The sequence below is a fragment of the Enhydra lutris genome, unplaced genomic scaffold, assembly GCF_002288905.1.
Source record: "Enhydra lutris kenyoni isolate GAN:26980312 unplaced genomic scaffold, ASM228890v2 scaffoldscaffold3, whole genome shotgun sequence".
In the NCBI taxonomy this organism is placed as follows: Eukaryota; Metazoa; Chordata; class Mammalia; order Carnivora; family Mustelidae; genus Enhydra; species Enhydra lutris.
The window spans coordinates 79,442,884-79,463,885 of NW_019154087.1; positions in this window are offsets into that span (position 1 = coordinate 79,442,884).

Sequence of the window (21,002 nt, forward strand, 5' to 3'; positions counted from 1 at the left end):
AAAAAAAAAAAGTTGAATGATTGGAGGAAAATGTGTACAATGTTGAAATATTTGACCTGTGATACCATTTCAGATTGGCTTCTTTCACTCTGTGATATACATTTAGGGTTTCTCCAGGTCTTATCATGGCTTGAGAGGACATTCTTTTCAATGCTGGATAATATTCCATTCTCTGGATGAACCACTCTTTATTTATGTGTTTGCCTCCTTAAGGATGTCTTGGTTCACGGCAATTATGAATAAAGCTGCTACAAACACCTGTGTGCAGGTTTTTGCATGAACATAGTGTTCAGCTCCTTTGTGTAAATACCAAGGAGCATGATTGCTGGATCTTACGGTAAGAGCATGTTTAGTTTTATAAGAAACTGCTGAACTGTCTTCCAAACTCGCTGTACTCTTTGTGTTCTCAAATGCAATGAATGAGAGTTCTTGCTGCTCCATGCTGTTGGCAGCATTTTATTTTGTTAGTGTTCCAGATTTTGGCCATTCTAATAGTTGTGCAGTGCTATCTCATGTTGCTTTAGTCTGTGTTTCCCTGATGACATAGGATGTGGAGCATGTTTTCCTATGTTTATTTGTCATATGTGTATCTTGTTGGGTGAGGTGTCTGTTACGATCTTTGGCCCTTAATCAGGTTGGTTATTTTCTTATTTTAGAGTGAAGAGCTTTTTGTATATTTTGCATAGCAGTCCATCATCAGATGTGGTTGTGTAAACATTTTCTCCCAGTATGTGGCTTGTCTTCTCATTATCTTGACTTTGCCTTTCACAGCACAGATTTTTTTTAAATTATAATAAATATACCGAATAAAAGATAGATACTTTCAAAATGGATAAAAGTGCCAGACCCAACATATTTTCTATACAGAATACTCACTCTATAAAGTCACAGATTAAAAATAAAAATGAGGCCAGTTTGTCAATTTTTCTTCTACTGCCTGTGCCTTTGGTGTCATACCCAAAAGTAACTGCTATATCCAATGTCATGAAGATTCCCCTTATGTTTTCTTCTAAGAGTTTTATAATTTTTGCTCTTAGGTTTAGGTCTTCAACCTATTTTGAGTTAAATTTTCTCAGTGTTCGAAAGGTCCGACCTTTTCCTTTTTATGTGGGTATCTAATTTTCCCAGTATCATTTGCTGAAAAGACTCTTTTCCCCATTGAATGCTCTTGACACCCTGTGAAAATCATATGACCACATACCTGAGGGTTTTTCTAGACTCTATACTGTGTTTGGATGTTAAAATACCTTGAGTAGGGGCACCTGGTTGGCTCAGTCAGTAGAGCATGCAACTCTTAATCTCCAAGTTGTAAGTTTGAGCCTCATGTTGGTTACAGAGATTACTTAAAAACAATATCTATTAAAAAAAAAAAAAGCAACAACACCTTTTGGAGTGCCTGGATGACTCAGGTGTTTGAGCATCTGCCTCTTGGTTTCAACTTAGGTCATGATCTTAGGGACATGAATGGAGTCCTGAATCAGGCTCAGAGCTCAGCAGGGAGTCTGCTGGAGATTCTCTGCTTCTCCCTCTTCTCCTGTCCGTGACCCCTGCTAATCTCTCTCGCTCTAAAAATGAATAAATAAAAAATAATGATAAAACGTGAAAAATAAAAAAAAAATACTTTTTGTGTATTTAATGATATTTTCAACAAAACAGAAAGGCAAGCCATAGAACAAGAGAAAATATTTGCAAATAATAAATGTAATAAGGGATATCTATTTAAAATATATTGTTTTAAATTTCCTAAAACTGAACAAGAACACAACCAAATTTAAAAATGGGCAAAAGAGTTGAATAGATATTTTCCCACAGAAGATATATCAATGGTCAATAAATACATGAAAAGATGCTCACATCATTAATCATTTAGGAAAATCCAAATCAAAACCACAATGAGACAACACTCCAGAATCATTACCTTAACTATTGTAAAAATAAATAAATAAATAAGAAAAACAGAAAACAACTTTTGGTGTTTTGTGTAGACAATGTGGAAAAACTGGAATCCTTGTGCATTGCTGGTGGGAATGTAAAATGGTACAGTTGCTGTGGAAAACAGTATTTCAGTTCCTCAAAGAATTAAACATAGAGTTATCATATGACCCAATAATTCCATCTCTGGGTATATATACAAAACAATTGAAACAGGAACTTGAACAGATATTTGTACAGTGATGTCCATAACAGCATTATTTATAATAGCCTTAAGGTAGAACAAACTCAAATGACCATTGATAGATAAATGGATAAGCACAATGTGGTATATACTTATAAAAGAATATTATTCAACCTTAACAAGGAATGAAGATCTGATACATGATGACCTTTGGAGACATTATGCTAAGTGGAATAAGAGTGTAAATAAGGTACAATTCTTTTTATGTGAGATAACTGGAATAATTAAATTCCCAGAAACAGAAAACAGGATAATGGTTATCAGGGGTTGAGGGCAGAGAAGAATGGGGATTTATTGGATAATGGATATAGAGTTTCAGTTGGGATGGAGAAGAAGTTTTGGAGTTGGACAGTGGTGATGGTAGTATAACTACATGACTATTCTTTATGTCACTACATTGGAAATTTAAAAATTGTTAAAATGACAGATTTTATGTTACATATATTTTGTCACAATAAAAAATGAAAAGATACTTATATACTAGTATAAGGATGGAGACATTTTTTTTTCACTTTCCTCTTTCAGTCTATGATATATTTTGAGTTAATTTTTGTGAAAGGTAAAAGTTTTATGTCCAGATTCATTTATGACATATGAATTCTAAGCCAGACACTGGATATGAGACACCTAAATAAGAATAATTTCTTTAGGTAAGGTGCATCTGGACAGATGAAGCAATTTTTGAAGGGGCTAACAGCTGAGAACTGTCTGCCACAAATACTCCCAGTGACTAAGCTAACAAATCAACATTGAAGGAAGATGTCAGTTTCCTTCAAAATGAGACTTCAGACAGTATCATTTATGGCCCATTGTATAGCAGCAATCCGATTTCTCCTTGGTAGGCATGATCACTCACCCCAGCCAGTATAGTGTTGCCTTTCTTTTCCAGTTTGTTCAAGCATCATGAGAAACACAAAAAGCCAGAGGTCACGTGTAGTTTCTAATTTAATGGAATCATGACTGTGCTGCTAGAAGGAAACATTCTTCTCTTCTCTAGGTCCTAAGAAGCCACTTAATATTTGATTAGAAATTTAGGAAGCAAAAGTTATTATAATTAACTATAATCATGAGTAAATGTACTTTCATCTCTACTTCCTATCTTCTAGGGAAAATCCTCAACTATTAGTCATTAGTGTAAGATCTATATTACATCCTGAAGAATGGTATGTCAACCTCTTAGGATGTTGCCTCCCAAAACACCTGTAACTGAGTCTTCATCAAATCATCCCGATGTTCTAACAAGCCCATTACTTCTGAGCAATATGGTACATGGTAATACTAGTGAATCCCATAGATAGTTAGCCCATTACTATACCTCTTACCATAAAAAGCATTCCTAATTAGAGGAAAATCTTATATAGGATCAGATGGTCATGAATAAGACAAGATTTGTATCCAAATATGGTAGTACTGGAAAAAGAGTTTAGGCAGTAATTATAGGAATTGGTATATATCCTTAGAAGGACAAATTGCTCTCTCCATAAAGGAAGAGGTTTAATATAATAAAGCTATCACCATATTGCTAGTTGGTACTCCTACCACTCCCATCAAAATCTCAATAGTAGCCTTTGTTGTTAGCATCTGGAACATGGAAGTAGTGGTAGGTGGATCAGATATTTCACTGAAACCATGCATTTTCTATAACCCTGACATTCATAGACACTTTGTCCATGGCTTATAGATCAAGGATCAGCTGCTCTGAGAATGATGCTGAATGATGCCTACAGGATGACATTTCTTGATCACTTGATTACTGAAAGCCTCACTTTCTGTGGATGCTTTGTAATGTACTTTTACACAAAATATGAATATGTCCATAAATTTTTAGAGTCCACAAATATATAGCATATTTAGAAAGATAATTTGTATATTTTTTCTGTCCTTTTCAATCATCAATTTTTCATTTTTTTTCTTTTTGGGTCTCTTATAATTCAAACAACCTATTAGCCATAGCTATTAATCACTGTAAATTTGTACCTTAAGCAATCTTCTTTTCCCATAAAATGTTACATATTTACATGCATGCATATATATGTATATATGCACATACATGTATCTATATCTACATACTTATGTATATATACATATATATTATATACACACACATATATACACATATGTTTTATGTATATACACACATATAGATAGATATGTGTGTGTGTGTGTGTGTGTGTGTATACACACACAATTATCAGATCTATTCTCTGAAGTTAGATCCACTGAGAGAATTTCCCTTTACCCCTGTTACCCCAAATGGTATTGTAATGGCATCTTCACGTTAATGCCAAGCACACAACAGATCATTATACAAATCAGCTCTCAAATTTTCCAGTTTTGTAAATTAGCTATAGAAAACTTCATATGTGGCTACAGATGTTAGCTAAGGGAAAGACACCCAAGAAGTAAGAGCAAGTACTCTGGGCTCATCTAGTTGTGCCATCTGATCACAAGTCCAGTATACCTTCTAGGCCTCCTTAGGCCCAGTCTTGTACACCATAACCATTTAATAATACAATGTTCTACACATGTTCATCTTTATTATTCACTGGATCTGATAACAACTTCTTCCTGAGAGGTGTAAAGTTTGCACAGACACTTAGGATTCCATGGTGAGCATCTCTCCTATAAAAGGTTCCAAAAGCTATCATGATCTGCTTTCCAAAGGGAGAATAGCTGTTAGTAAAGGAATGCCTTACATTACTCAAGAATGTTAGGTATCTAAATTGTGTTTCAAATCTTTGAGATAGGCTGAGATGCTATAACACATCCCTAAATGTCACAGATACTATGGGTATCTTTGAGTCCATGGCTATGAAATTAACTGGGCGGGTTACCTGCATTCATATCTGCTGCACAGTCTTCTCTTAACTCCATTCCACACTGATATTTGACAGCATTACAGGCTACCGTATAGGTTTGAGCACTTACTCCAAAGGTGACATGTGTTGCTACCAAAATCCAAGACATTTACCAAGATTTGTATCTACTTTTTTGGTGTATAGAGCACAATGCATCAATTTATCTGATTTTAGAAGACATATGCCAATGAACTCTGTATTCCTGACCTTGAATATTCATAGATGTGTTTCTCATAAAGGAATGTAAAGTGCTTACTATTTTTTACTCACCATTAGCATAATATCTTTAAACAAATTATTTATCATAGAACATCTTCAGTATAATCAACTAGGGTGACATTTTTTGAGGAAGAGAAAGTCAAAATTTCATGAACTATATCTTTACCAGAACAGGAGAGTTCATATAATCTTGATGTAGGTTAGTGTCAGTTTAATGCTGCACTTCTTACATGAAGAGAAAATGCTTTTGATTATCTTTTTGGATGGAAATGGAAGAGAAAGTAATTGCTGGAGCAACAGTTGAATCCTCTGTGCTAGGTTATTTGCTCCATTTAAGACACTAAAGATCAAACACTTTAATTAACTATACTACCTAAGAAAGCACATGATAATCCCAGTTATTCCTGAATACTAAGCTAGTTTAGTATTGAAGAATAAGACCAACCAAACATACGAATTAAATAGGATTTCATAGGCATTAACACCCCTGTATTTTTAAAATCCTCGATGGAGACAATAATATTTGGTTCACTATTGATTTAAGCTCCTTCTCTCAGCAGTTAGACTGAAACTGTTCCATGAGTTTCCAATAAGCCTTGGCTACAATAATACACCTCACTCCTCATCACAGAATCCAAGTATGGATTATGCTAGTAACTCCATATATTCTCACTATATATTCTGGACCTTGGGAAATGGCCATTAAATTTGTACACAGACTGCAATGACTAAGATAGGGCTTAGGCCAAGACTGTATGTAACATGACCCCTACAATCACCAACTCTGACCTCAATGATGGTTTGTGTCCTTAGAAACTTGTGGACTTCATTGATAGTATCAAATAACCCTTGGAAGATTCAGGTACTTCCTTTCCCTCTGGGGTGAGTTGTGAGGACTAGTCATAGTGTATTCTTATTATCTTTGTTTGAGAATCTACATTAGATTAACTCAAGTTGAGTTTTTGCCAACAGACTTAGACATTGTCTAATACATAGACAGAACAGCCACGCTGAAGGCTGCTTAGCCATTTACTTCATAGCGACCTTGTCATCATTTAGCCATGGATCACAGCATTCCGGAGTCATCTGGTTACTTCTGTCTTGCTACGGCATATCATGCTAATTGTGTTAGATTCATTTCTGTTACGATCACATTATCCCCACTGCACCAGGAAATTCATTCCATTGAGGCTTCTACAACCATTACCACAGGCTTACGGAAAATAATCATTAAGTCATTTTTTTTCCGAGAATGTATATGCTCTGATGTGACAAAATACCCCCCTGTGGGGGGTAGGGAGGGAAAAAAATGAAAGAAGATGGGACTGGGGAGGGAGACAGACCATACGAGACTCTTAATCTCAGGAAAGAAACTGAGGGTCACTGGGGGGGTTGGGGGGGATAGGGTGGCTGGATGATGGACATTGGGGATGGTATGTGCTATGGTGAGTGCTATGAATTGTGTAAGACTGGTGATTCACAGACCTGTACCCCTTAAGCAAATAATACATTATATATTAATAAAAAAGAAAAAAAGAAGAATGTATATATTCCCCTCACTAATATAGTTTTAAAATATTCATTCTAAACATTTTTGTATTTCATTTATGTAAATAGGTAAATGCACAAATCGTAAGTGAACATCTTGTTGAATTATCAGTGGATGAACATACCAGTGTGACTTACTGGATCAAGACCCAAACACATCTTGTGCTTCTTCCAATGGCTACCCTCTCACTGGTTCTTCATATCTTAAGAATAGAGCATCCTCAGGGCGCCTGGGTGGCTCAGTGGGTTAAACCTCTGCCTTCGACTCAGGTCATGACCTCAGGGTCCTGGGATCGACCCCCGCATTGGGCTCTCTCCTCAGCAGGGAGCCTGCTTCCCCCTCTCTGTCTGCCTGCTTCTCTGCCTACTTGTGATCTGTCTGTCAAGTAAAAAAAAAAAAAAAAAAAAAAAAAAAAATCTTAAAAAAAAATCTTAAAAAAAAAAAAAAAGAATAGAACATCCTCTGTGTTTCTCCAAGTACTATAGTAAGTGGTATTTGAAGAGTTTGCAAATAATAGAGTTATCCACTGTGCCCTACAAATCAGCTCACCTCACTGAGCTCTTGTATACTTTCTTAAAGTATGCTAAGCAATTTGGATAATTTTACTTCATTAAGTATAGGCCACAATTGGGGACAGGTTTTAATTAACTTACCATTCCTAAGTTCCCAGGCTATATATTAAAGCTCATATTCTGAGAGAAAGCACACAAGTCCATAAATTCCACTTGATCCAATCCCCATTGTTTAACATTCTTCCTGGTTTAACACTCTTAGTATCTGTCCATACATATTCTCTATAAACTGTATGTGATAGATTGGCAAAATACAGCAATTCCTTTCATATAAAAGCTGTTTCCTCTCAGAACAAGCCCTTTATTTCTCTATATGAATAGCATTTGAATCTAACTTTACCATGAACATGGAGAGAAAGAGAAATGGTGATAGTATGCCTGGAGAGTATCCCATTTTGTGGCACCTGTCCCAAGTGAAGGCTTTGGTAATTCTCATACCAGAAAAGTAGTATTGATGGAAGATGCTGCTACAGCTGTCAAGGAAGCTTCTGGGGGACTCTTAGGTTCAGAATTTTCAGTCTCTTTTCCCTCTATTAAGATGAGCCCTGCTCATTCCTAAGATTATGTATCCTAGCGTAAGAGGCCTGTTAATGCTCCAATTATAAAGCTCTTGAACAGGCAAAGGACAATATTTAAGAAGGAAACATATTTCTTTATTCAATATTTTTTCAAGACTTCATGTATTTACTTGAGAGAGAGTATAAGGAAGGGGAAGGAGCAGAGGAAAAGGGAGAAACAGGCTCCCCACTGAGCAGGAAGTCTGATGCAGGACTCAATCCCAGGACCCTGAGATCATGACCCGAGCCAAAGGCAGATGCTTAACTGACTGAGCCACCCAACCACTCCAGCATATATCTCTAAAGTTGCAATGGAAGATTATCAATTCTCTATCTGTCCATGTTAATAATTCAAATCTTTTGATTATTATTTGTATATTTTTGAAAAATTATATCTAGAGCACTAGAATCAGTCAGCCTACTACACATGACTCTAACTGACAAGTTCCACAAGTCACATGGTACTCTGAGTCTCTACCTCAACCTGTCCTCTGGCACTTGCCACCCCTGAGCAATTGTAATGCTTCTGAATACTGTAAATTACCAGGGACTCCTTTTTCCCTGTAATTAGGAGGTTGTACATGATGACTGGGAGGGTATATATGATAAGAAGGGTGTATGTGCACTCAATATATATGTTAATAACCCATTACCAGAATGTCAGTTTGAGGGTATCTTTCCTAAGATCACTTCTGGCACCAGTTACTATGTCTTTCAGGATTTCAGCTTAACACAGCACATTTTAAGAAGTAAATTTAAAGAGAAAAAGTTTAAAGAAAAGACTATTTCCAGAGATGTGAACATAATTAAGGGAAACAATATCGGATGGTAAATACCTAGGATTTAAGAACCCTGGAATTAGTATAAGCTATTGTTAGAATCTGGCTGAGGCTATAATTGAGAGTAGGCAGATGACAAAATTTGCAGCCACAGTTAAGAAATGAAAACTTCTTGGGGTGCCTCGGTGGCTCAATTGGTTAAGCATCTGCATTCAGCTCAGGTCCTGATCCCAGGGTCCTGGGATCAAGCCCCACATCAGGCTCCCTGCCAAGTGGGGAGTCTGCTTCTCCCTCTGTCCACCACCCCCAGCTCATGATCTCTCTCTCTGCTCTCTCTTTCAAATAAGCGAATAAAACCTTAAGAAAAAAGAAAGAAAAGAAAACTTCTCTGATCTCTAACAAGTATGTTCCATGGGCCAAAATGCACAAAAAGCCACATGCAAGAAAGTCTGGAGGTGTGCATGCAGACATCAGCCTCCAAGACAAAGGACAGAGTAGGGCAAAGCAGAGAATGAATCTGGAGAAGTAAATGAATAATCCTTTCTCTAAAGCACCACAGCCCCCTACTCTTCACCACAAGCACTGCATGAGATGCATAGTTACAAATTCATTATCACAATAGTGATGCTCTGATCTTTCAACTTATTCCCCCTGCCGCCCCATTACTATGCTTTGCCTTACACAAAAGAAATGACCAGATGTTTTGAAATTTTCAGTGAAGAGTAAAACCTAAGGATCTCAAAGGTATTTTATTCCAGAATAATAATAATAAAATACAAGTAATGACCCTAAAATTGACCAAAATATATAAAAACTTTTATTTTCACTTCTTCTTTCTCTTTTATTTTGCAGGATTGGAATGGGGTTTTTAGATCACAAGATTAATAAAGTGTAACAAAAATGTGTGTGTAGGTGGTAATCAGGGGGTTGAGAAATCAAAAGCAATGTTATCTTGAACCATCAATATTCTCTAGAGTACATTTGTGTATTTTGGCATCTTTTTAAAATTCAAAACGTTTATCTTAAAAAAACAGTTATGGCAAGAATATAAAATGGCTGAAGTGCGTAAGAAACAGTGTGTATTAAACAAAGCAAAGTTTTACAGTGCCAGCAAGTCTAAGCCTGCAGTCAAGAACAGCACCTGATAACAGATTCTGAGATAGTAAGTAGCATAATCGTGTGCATTATACCAAAGTGTTCACATTTTGTAATTTAAAAGTTTTATATCTTGAAGCACTGTGCTGTTTTATACAACTGCAAAACAAGGAACAAAAACATGTGGTTTAGAATCTTCAGAGGAGCCTATCTGTGTTTTTAAAAAGCTCATCATGTACTCTTCTCCTATCCCCTTAACCCCCCATGTTGCATCTCCTCTCCCTCATATCAGGGAGATCATATGATGGTTGTCTTTCTCCGATTGACTTATTTCGCTAAGTAGGAGAAGAGTAAATGAAACAAGATGGGATTGGGAGGGAGACAAACCATAAGTGACTCTTAATCTCACAAAACAAACTGAGGGTTAATGGGGGGAGGGGGGTTGGGGGGGTGGGATTATGGACATTGGGGAGGGTATGTACTATGGTGAGTGCTGTGAAGTGTGTAAACCTGGCGATTCTCAGACCTGTACCCCTGGGGATAAAAAGATATTATATGTTTATGAAAAATAAAATTAAAAAAAAAAAAAAAGCTCATCATGATTCTGACAATTTAGCAAGTATCTATACCCTCAGAATATATTTGGTGGTGAATGTGCACCTGTCCTTCAGATCATTTGTGAGTAAGCCTGTGTTAAGATATCACTAATGACAAGTTGTATGCACACCTATTCATACTGACACGCATACCGATTTGTATTGCTGTTTGTAAACTGCAATTCAAACTGAGAAGGCAGATTAATTTTGCTTGTAAATATTTGCAATCTGTTACTTAGATAATTGCTACATCCACATTTGGGTATATTTTTAGGCTTCTAACAACATACACAAGCTCACTTGCCACTTGCCATGCTGCAACGAAAGAAGTTTATTTAAAGCCAACATTCAATGTAACAAAACATTCATTATATTAACTTATTTCAAAGGATAATTTCATGTGTTCATAACAACATTTTTTAGCTTCTTTAAACATGATGGATATTGGTCTGGTGGGTTTTTTTTCTTATAGAGTATTTTTCTGGTTTTCTGGAAAATTTTGGTCTTGACAGTGAGGAAGGGAAATGGCTCCCCTGCTTTATTTTCTGGAAAAATTTGTGTAAAATTGGAACTCTCTAGTTCTTGAATATTTCATAGAGTTCACCAGTGAGGATATCTGGGCTGGTTTGTTTATTGTTATATTTATAACTATTAAATACAATCTTTTAAATAAATAAGTATATTCTCTTCAACTATTTCTTCTTTAGTCAGCTTACCAGTTTGTACTACTTAATTATTTGTCCCATTTTATCTGAGTAATTATTGTGATACTCCTTTATTATCCTTAAGAAATCTTTAAAATAGTCATGTTCACTCCTTTTTTCCTGAAAAAAAAGTATGGAATGTCATATATATATGTGTGTGTGTGTGTGTGTGTATGTATATACACATCTATATATGCATATAAATACACACACATACATATATACACACATATATATATGCATATATATACACACACACATAATTTATAATATACACAAATTTAGTCACCTAATTTTCCAGCTTAAAAGCTAACTTTCTCTAAATAAATTTTTATAGCTTAAGTAAAATGTTATTTAATATATATGGTTTGATTTATAAGGGTAAATGGCTAAGCTACAGTTTATATTTTGCTTCTTTATATATAAAGATTATATATAAAGAAAAGGTCTTATTCTTATATAAAGAAAAGTTCTTTTAGCTAGAAAGATATGCATAGTGGCGTAATTTTATCTAAAAATAATTTTGTATTTATTTGACTCCTGCTTTTAATTCCACTTCTGGGGTCCTTAGAAGAATAACCATCTTTGAAATTTTCTTCCTCAGATTTCTAACTGACACTATACTTTGAGTTTATGAGAACATCTTTATGAATCATTTAAAATATTCTATATCTCAAACAGGTCAAGATTTAGAGTTCATAAGCTCTGATTTTCACAGTTGTAAAAGAATATTGGATTCAGATTCACTGTGTTGCCATAGATTAATTATGGTACATTGCCCCTGCATAATATAAGGTAACTACTTTAGACATATTAAATGGAGGATATAGTTTCAGGTGCAACAAAGGCAACTCTTAAGAGATCCTGACTGGAAAGAAAGATCCAAGTAGAAAGTGAGGAAGCCATGACCTTACAATGTAAGTTTAGTCATTTATACAAATGATCCTAATTTTTGTCCTACTAGTTCAGAGTCTTCAGTAAGAATTATTTAAAAATGGGAAGAATTATTTATTAAGGTAACTTCTTCCCCCCACCAAAGACCTATGTTTTACAACTTGTTGCCATTCTATTCATTCTATTATTGAGAACTTTGTCCTCTCATTGGAGTTTGATAAAAGAATATGGCGTCTAAATACTGTTAAACAACTTTAAACTTCTTTGTAATATATTCCATTTCAAAAAGAGATGTAGGTGGCCTGAGTGGTTCAGCAATTTTCTAATCTCTCCTAAGGGAAATATATTGGATTTTTAGCTGACTAAGCCTCCAGAGACATTCATGATGCATGGGGTGTTCCCTGAAGAATTTTTGGAATTGTCTTACTTTTATTTCATCTTGAAAAATCATTCTTTCAGGAGGCTGTTTGGGGGCCCTATGATCCTGATTCTCTCTGTCATAAATCAATTTTCAGTAGCACTATTGAGAAACCTTTGAGCATATGACACTCCCCAATGTGTAGAATACCTTCTCAGAAAAGAAAATTAATTGAGAAATATCCTACACGCTGTCAGAGTTGCATGGCTTAATAAGATGAGATCCTTTCTCTGGAGAATCAGCAGCTTTCTGACATTCCCTAGCTTTAGATTACCTGAGTTAAATCTATTGCTAGAAATGAAGCATAGCAATTTCATCAGGAAAATTACTTCTCAGGTAAAGAAATATATTGCATTACATGTTGTTTTTGCTCTGTGCTACTTGATTTATATATAATTCTAACACAATATACACCACATTTGTGCTTAAGCAGTGTTAGTTGATCTTTATAAGAAATCAGCTTACGTGAAGCTTAGAGGTCCCTGGCAATATGAGTTTTCCATGGAACACATTTTACTGTCCACATTACAAAGTGAATGATATATTTTTTCTATTAAATTAAAACTTCCAATACAGGATATGAACTGTGCACTCAACAATCAGCAATATATGAACATAAAACATGCTTTCTTTTTAGTCACTGCAACATCTCCTTTGACAAAAAAAATCAGAGAACAAAAAACATTCTTTCTTATGGGGGTAAAAAGTAAATGTAAATTAATCAGGAAATTTGTCTACTTCATTTTTTTCTAGTCTGACTCAAATTATTATAATCACGGTCATCGTTTGATTCAAAATCACTTTCTTGGAGTTTCTCTTCTCTTCCAACTTTCTTTATTCTCTTCTTCCTCCACACTGTAAATTTAATTTTACTGACCTGCTGGCCTGTCTTCAAATGGCATGCCAGGTAAGGGTGGGGGTTATGTTTGTATCAGTGAAAGCAGATCACTTCCTTTGTATGAGACAAGCATTGTGTAGTTATTGATATTAGTGGCAGGTAAATCTTAGCTGTTCTCTCTTCACAAGATAATTAAGATTCTGGTGTTCAGCTGGACTCCCCTACAGCCTCCTGGTACTACGTATCATACAAACACATTATTACTCCAACTCCTTTATCCCATAAGGGGGGCCAATCCACAGAATATACTATAATCCCTAGGATCACTGGAAAATATTTTGGTAAGTCTGGCAAGTTGGCCCTTACTCAGCTATTATTTGTAGGTTATACTTTAACTATGGCACACATAGGAATCCCTGCCTCACCATTCTAATCTCAAGAGAAACTGGGTGAATCTAGTACTTGATGTTAATCTCCATTTATATTGTAAGAAATATCTAAACAACTCTTACTTGGGAATACACTGAAATTATTTTTTTTTCAGCAGAACAGAAAACAAAACACTTGATGTAAATAAGACATATTTTAAGACATTATTAAGATATTTAACACATTAAGAAAGAGATAATAAAACTATCCAAACAACCCACCCAGGTCTTCTCAAAATAGTAGATGGAAGTATGAACACACAGATATTGGCTGAGAGAAGTTAGCAAACTAGGAGATCACAATGTTCTGAGGAGAGATCTTAATCAGCATCAGAGCTGTTCAGGAGCCTTGGACCAGAAACAAGGTGGAGGAACTTAAACCAGAATCTCTCACTTTATTTATTCTTTTATTTTAAATATTTTTTATTTTTTTTTTAATTTTCAGCATAACAGTATTCATTGTTTTTTGCACAACACCCAGTGCTCCATGCAATCTGTGCCCTCTCCAATACCCACCACCTGGTTCCCCCAACCTCCCACCCACAGCCCCTTCAAAACCCTCAGATTGTTTTTCAGAGTCCATAGTCTCTCATGGTTCACCTCCTCTTCCAAATTCCCTCAACTCCCTTCTCCTCTCCACCTCCCCTTGTACTCCATGCTATTTGTTATGCTCCACAAATAAGTGAAACCATATGATAATTGACTCTCTTTGCTTGACTTATTTCACTCAGCATAATCTCTTCCAGTCCCGTCCATGTTGCTACAGGGGCGCCTGGGTGGCTCAGTGTTAAGCCTCTGCCTTCGGCTCAGGTCATGATCCCAGGGTACTGGGATCGAGCCCCTCATTGGGCTCGCTACTCAGCAGTGAGCCTGCTTCCTCCTCTCTCTCTGCCTGTCTCTTTGCCTACTTGTGATCTCTGTCTATCAAATAAATAAATAAAATCTTTAAAAAAAAAGTTGGGTATTCAGCCTTTCTGATGGAGGCATAATACTCCATAGTGTACATGGACCACATCTTCCTTATCCATTCGTCCATTGAAGGGCATCTTGGTTCTTTCCACAGTTTGGCGACCATGGCCACTGCTGCTATAAGCATTGGAATACAGATGGCCCTTCTTTTCACTACATTTGTATCTTTGGGGTAAATACCCAGTAGTGCAATTGCAGGGTCCTAGGGAAGCTCTATTTTTAATTTCTTGAGGAATCTCCACACTGTTCTCCAAAGTGGCTGCACCAACTTGCATTCCCACCAACAGTGTAAGAGGGTTCCCCTTTCTCCACATCCTCTCCAACACATGTTGTTTCCTGTCTTGCTAATTTTGGCCATTCTAACTGGTGTAAGGTGGTATCTCAATGTGGTTTTAATTTGAATCTCCCTGATGGCTAGTGATGATGAATGTTTTTTCATGTGCCTGATAGCCATTTGTATGTCTTCATTGGAGAAGTGTCTGTTCATATCTTCTGCCCATTTTTTAATATGATTGTCTGTTTTGTGTGTGTTGAGTTTGAGGAGTTCTTTATAGATCCTGGATATCAACCTTTTGTCTGTGCTGTCATTTGCAAATATCTTCTCTCATTCCGTGGGTTGCCTCTTTGTTTTGTTGACTGTTTCCTTTGCTGTGCAGAAGCTTTTGATTTTGATGAAGTCCCAAAAGTTCATTTTCACTTTTGTGTCCTTTGCCTTTGGAGACATATGTTGAAAGAAGTTGCTGTGGCTGATATCGAAGAGGTTACTGCCTATGTTCTACTCTAGGATTCTGATGGATTCCTGTCACACGTTGAGGTCTTTTATCCATTTTGAGTTTATCTTTGTGCATGGTGTAAGAGAATGGTCGTGTTTCATTCTTCTATATATAGCTGTCCAGTTTTCCCAGCACCATTTATTGAAGAGACTGTCTTTTTTCCACTGTATATTTTTTCCTGTTTTGTCGAAGATTAATTGACCATAGAGTTGAGGGTCCATATCTGGGCTCTCTACTCTGTTCCACTGGTCTATGTGTCTGCTTTTGTGCCAGTACCATGATGTCTTGGTGATCACAGCTTTGTAGTAAAGCTTGAAATCAGACAACGTGATGCCCCCAGTTTTATTTTTGATTTTCAACATTTCCTTAGCGATTCGGGGTCTCTTCTGATTCCATACAAATTTTAAGATATATGTTCCAGCTCTTTGAAAAATACCGGTGGAATTTTGATCGGAATGACATTAAAAGTATAGATTGCTCTAGGCAGTAGAGACATTTTAACAATGTTTATTTTTCCAATCCAAGAGCATGGAATGATCTTCCATCTTTTTGTGTCTTCTTCTATTTCTTTTATGAGTGTTCTGTAGTTCCTCGAGTACAGATCCTTTACCTCTTTGGTTAGGTTTATTCCCAGGTATCTTATGGTTCTTGGTGCTATAGTAAATGGAATCGATTCTCTAATTTCCCTTTCTGTATTTTCATTGTTAGTGTATAAGAAAGCCACTGATTTCTGTACATTGACTTTGTATCCTGCCACGTTGCTGAATTGCTGTATGAGTTCTAGTACTTTGGGGGTGGAGTCTTTTGGGTTTTCCATATAAAGTATCATGTCTTCTGTGAAAAGATAGAATTTGACTTCTTCATTGCCAATTTGGATACATTTTATTTCTCTTTGTTGTCTGATTGCTGTTGCTAGGACTTCTAATAATATGTTGAACAAGAATGGTGAGAGTGGGCATCCTTGTCATGTTCCTGATCTCAATGGGAAGGCTGCAAGCATTTTTCCATCCCATTGAGGATGATAATTGCTGTGGGTCTTTCATAGATAGATTTTATGAAGTTCAGGAATGTTCCCTCTATCCCTATACTTTGAAGCGTTTTAATCAGGAACAGATGCTGGATTTTGTCAAATGCTTTTCCTGCATCAATTGAGAGGACCATGTGGTTCTTCTCTCTTCTCTTATTGATTTGTTCTATCACATTCATTGATTTGCGAATGTTGAACCATCCTTGTAGCCCAGGGATGAATCCCACCTGGTCATGGTGGATAATCTTTTTAATGTGCTGTTGGATCCTGTTTGTTAGGATCTTGTTGAGAATCTTAGCAACCATATTCATCAGTGATATTGGTCTGAAATTCTCCTTTTTCGTAGGGTCTTTGCCTGGTTTGGGGATCAGGGTAATGCTGGCTTCATAAAAAGAGTCTGGAGTTTTCCTTCTGCTTCAATTTTTTGAAACAGCTTCAGGAGAATAGGTGTTATTTCTTCTTTGAAAGTTTGGTAGAATTCCCCAGGGAATCCATCAGGTCCTGGGCTCTTGTTTTTTGGGAGGTTTTGATCACTGCTTCAATCTTGTTACTAGATATCAGTCTATTCAGGTTGTCAATTTCTTCCTGGTTCAATTTTGGGAGTTTATAGTTTTCCAGGAATGCATCCATTTCATCTAGGTTGCTTAGTTTATTGGCATATAACTGTTGATAATAACTTCTGATGATTGTTTCTACTTCCTTGGTGTTAGTTGTGACCTCTCCCTTTTCATTCATAATTTTATTAATTTGGGCTTTCTCTCTTTTCTTTTTGGATTAGTGTGGCCAATGGTTTATCGATCTTATTGATTCTTTCAAAAAACCAGCTCCTAGTTTCATTGATACGTTCTACTGCATCTCTGGTTTCTACCTCATTGATCTCAGCTCTAATCTTGATTATTTTCCTTCTTATGTGTGGAGTTGGTTTGATTTGTTGTTGATTCTCCAATTCTTTAAGGTGTAGAGAGAGCTGGTGTATTCTGGATTTTTCAATTTTTTTGAGGGGGGCTTGGATGGCTATGTATTTCCCCCTTAGGACCGCCTTTGCTATATCCCATAGATTTTGGACCAAAGTGTCTTCATTCTCATTGGTTTCCACGAATTGTTTCAGTTCTTCTTTGATCTCCTGGTTGATCCAACCATTCTTAAGCAAGGTGGTCTTTAGCTTCCAGGTGTTTGAGTTCCTTCTGAACTTTTCCTTGTGATTGAGTTCCAGTTTCAAAGCATTGTGATCTGAGAATATGCAGGGAATAATGTCAGTCTTTTGGTATCGGTTGAGTCCTGATTTGTGACCCAGTATGTGGTCTATTCTTGAGAAGGTTCCATGTGCACTTGAGAAGAATGAGTATTCTGTTGTTTTAGGGTGGAATGTTCTGTATATATCTATGAGGTCCATCTGGTCCAATGTGTCATTTAATGCTGTTTCTTTATTGAATTTCTGCTTCAATGATCTGTCTATTTCTGAGAGAGGCATGTTAAGATCTCCTACTATTAATGTATTCATATCAATATGACTCTTTATCTTGATTAACAGTTTTCTTATGTAATTGGCTGCTCCCATATTGGGGGCATAGATATTTACAATTGTTAGATCATCTTGGTGGATAGTCCCTTTAAGAATTATGTAGTGTCCTTTTGTATCTTTGACTACAGTCTTTAGTTTAAAATCTAATTTGTCTGATATGAGAATTGCTACCCTGGCCTTCTTTTGAGGCCCATTGGCATGAAAGATGCTTCTCCATTCCTTCACTCTCAGTCTGGGTGTATCTTTAGGTTCAAAATGGGTCTCTTGTAGACAACATATGGATGGGTCCTGTCGTTTTATCCAATCTGCAACCCTGTGTCATTTGATGGGCACATTTAGTTCATTCACATTGAGAGTGATTATTGATAGATACGTTTTTATTGACATCGTGTTACCTTTGAAGTCTTTCTTTCTGTAGATTGTCTCTATATTTCTGTTCAATACTATTAGGATTTTTCCTCTTTTATAGAACCCCCCTTAATATTTCCTGCAGTGTCGGCTTGGTGGTTGCATAGTCTTTTAAGCCTTGCTGGTCTTGGAAACTCTTTATCTCTCCATCCATTTTGAATGTCATTCTTGCTGGATAAAGTATTCTTGGCTGCATGTTCTTCTCATTTAGTGCCCTGAATATATCTTTCCAGCCTTTTCTGGCTTGCCAGGTCTCTGGGGACAGGTCTGACATTATTCTGATGGGCTTTCCTCTGTAAGTAAGGAGCCTCTTTGTCCTAGCAGCTTTAAAGAGATTGTATCTACAATTATGATTCCTCAATTTGAATATCAGGTGCCTTGATTTTTTTTGGAATCTATAATCTTGGGTGGAGACCGTTTGGCCTCTAGTACATGAATGCTGGTTCCACTCACGAGATTGGGAAAATTTTCATGAAGAACTTGTTCCACTATATATTCTAGACTTCTTTCTTTCTCCTCCCCTTCAGGGATTCCAATAATTCTGACGTTGGAACACTTCATGGCATCATTTATTTCCCTGATTCTGTTTTTGTGGCTTCTAAGCTGTTTGTTCCAGGCTTCCTCCTGATCCTTTCTCTCTATCTGTTTGTCCTCCAGATCACTAATTCTGTCTTCTGTCTCAGTTACGCTAGCTTTGAGAGAATTTAGATTAGATTGGAACTCATTGAGAGCATTGTGAACATCATCCCTGGTCGCTTTCAGTTCTGCCCTAATCAATTCTGTTTGGTCATCCATGGCTTTCTCCAACCTAGCTATTGCCTGGATAATTGTTAGCCTGAATTCTCTTTCTGACATATTGTCTATGTTGATAGCCGTTAGCTCTGTTGCAGAAGGCCCATCCTCTGTATTTTTCTTCTGTTGGGCATTCCTCCTCCTAGTCATTTTGGTGAGAGATGACTGAACGGATGTAGCTGGATGTATCGACCGTGGTGCAGTCAAGGTGCACCCTGGAACACTCTGAGCAATCAGGATTCCCCACCGAAATGAGAGAAAAAAGAAAAGAAAAAGAAAAAAAAGAGAGAGAGAGAGACAAGAAAAAAAAGGGAAGATAAAAGAGAAAGTTCAGCCCAAATGGGCCCCAAGGTAAGATTTATGAAGTATACAAACAAAAATAGACAAACAAAAAGACTGATAAAAGTATATGACAAGACAAAAAAAAAATATATATATATATATATATATAAACAACTAAAGGAAGAACATCGTCAAAAAGAACCCCAAGTGTAAGATTTATATACTATCAGGACAAACACAAAAACACAGAAACACTGGTGGAAGAAAAAGATGGGAGAGTGGTTATAAATTCTCAGTGTGTGCGAAGAAGGTTGTTTTGATTCTTCCTGGATGTATCTTGATGTCTTTGTTAAAGGACTCAACTTTCCTAAGATAAAGGGGGATTAAAAATTGGTTTACCTATAGGGGTAGCATTGATTGGGGAAAGGGGATTACCTTGAAGTTCAACTCTATATGAATATTAGAGAATAAAAATAAAAAAGGAATAAACTAGACTAAACTAAACTAAAATTTAAAAAAATAGAAATGCAAAAGAAAAACACAGGTGTATGTACCAAAAAGTTCAGGTTAGAAGGTTATTATGGAATTTGATGTACTGAACATCTCACTGTGATGGTAAATAGGTTAAAAAATTATCTATATATTAAAAAAATGAACCCGAATAGTGGGAACGAGTTAAAAGTAAAAGTAGTCCTATGAAGTAGTGGTGGTTGTTCTCTTGTAGTCTTTTTTTTTTTTTTTCCCCTTTCCTGGTTGGTTTTCTGGGGGAGGGGCCTGCCACGTGTGTTTTCAGTCAATAATGTTCCCTGAGTTAGGTCCTCCCACCCCCCTCAAGGGGGTGGGCTCTCAGGAAACTGGTTTTTTCAGGCTTTTGTTCTCTGGAGGTTTTTATGTTTGTTCACTTTTTTTTTTTTTTCTCTCCCCTTGACCACTTTTGGTGGTTTTTGTAGGTTTAGAGGAAAGCAAACTGCACCCTTACCTCCCTCTCAGAGAGACGCCTCAGTCTGGTCCCCTGTGGGTGCTGCAGAGCCCATATAAATTCCCCCTTGGTTGCTGGCAGAGCAGGTTCCGAGTCATGGTCCCTGGGGATGCAGGATCTTCTGCTTGTACCCAAAACCATGGCAGCAGCGGCTGTCTGGGCAGCTCCAGACCACCAGAGAGGTTCCTAGCAGCAATTGCACACTGAGATTTTCCCGCTGGCCTGGGCTGGGAGTGCCTGGTCTTTCTGGGTCTAAGAGTGCCGGGCTTGCATGCACCTCTCTCAGGGGAGGGTGTGGGTCGAGCACGTGTCTCAGGCTCTGATACAATGGCGTGGGTCCAAGAGCGCCAGGCTGGGCCTTTGCGCACCTCTCAGGGGAGGGTGTGGGTCACCCTTGCACCTCAGGCTCTGAGACAATGGCGCGGGTCTGAGAGCACCAGGCTGGGCCTTGACGCACCTCTCTTAGGGGAGGGTGAGGGGTGCGCACGTCTCAGGCTCTGTAGCATGGCTTGGCATTCTGCCATCTGGTGAGGCTCCCAGCCCCTCACAGGAGCCGGACCCCACGGA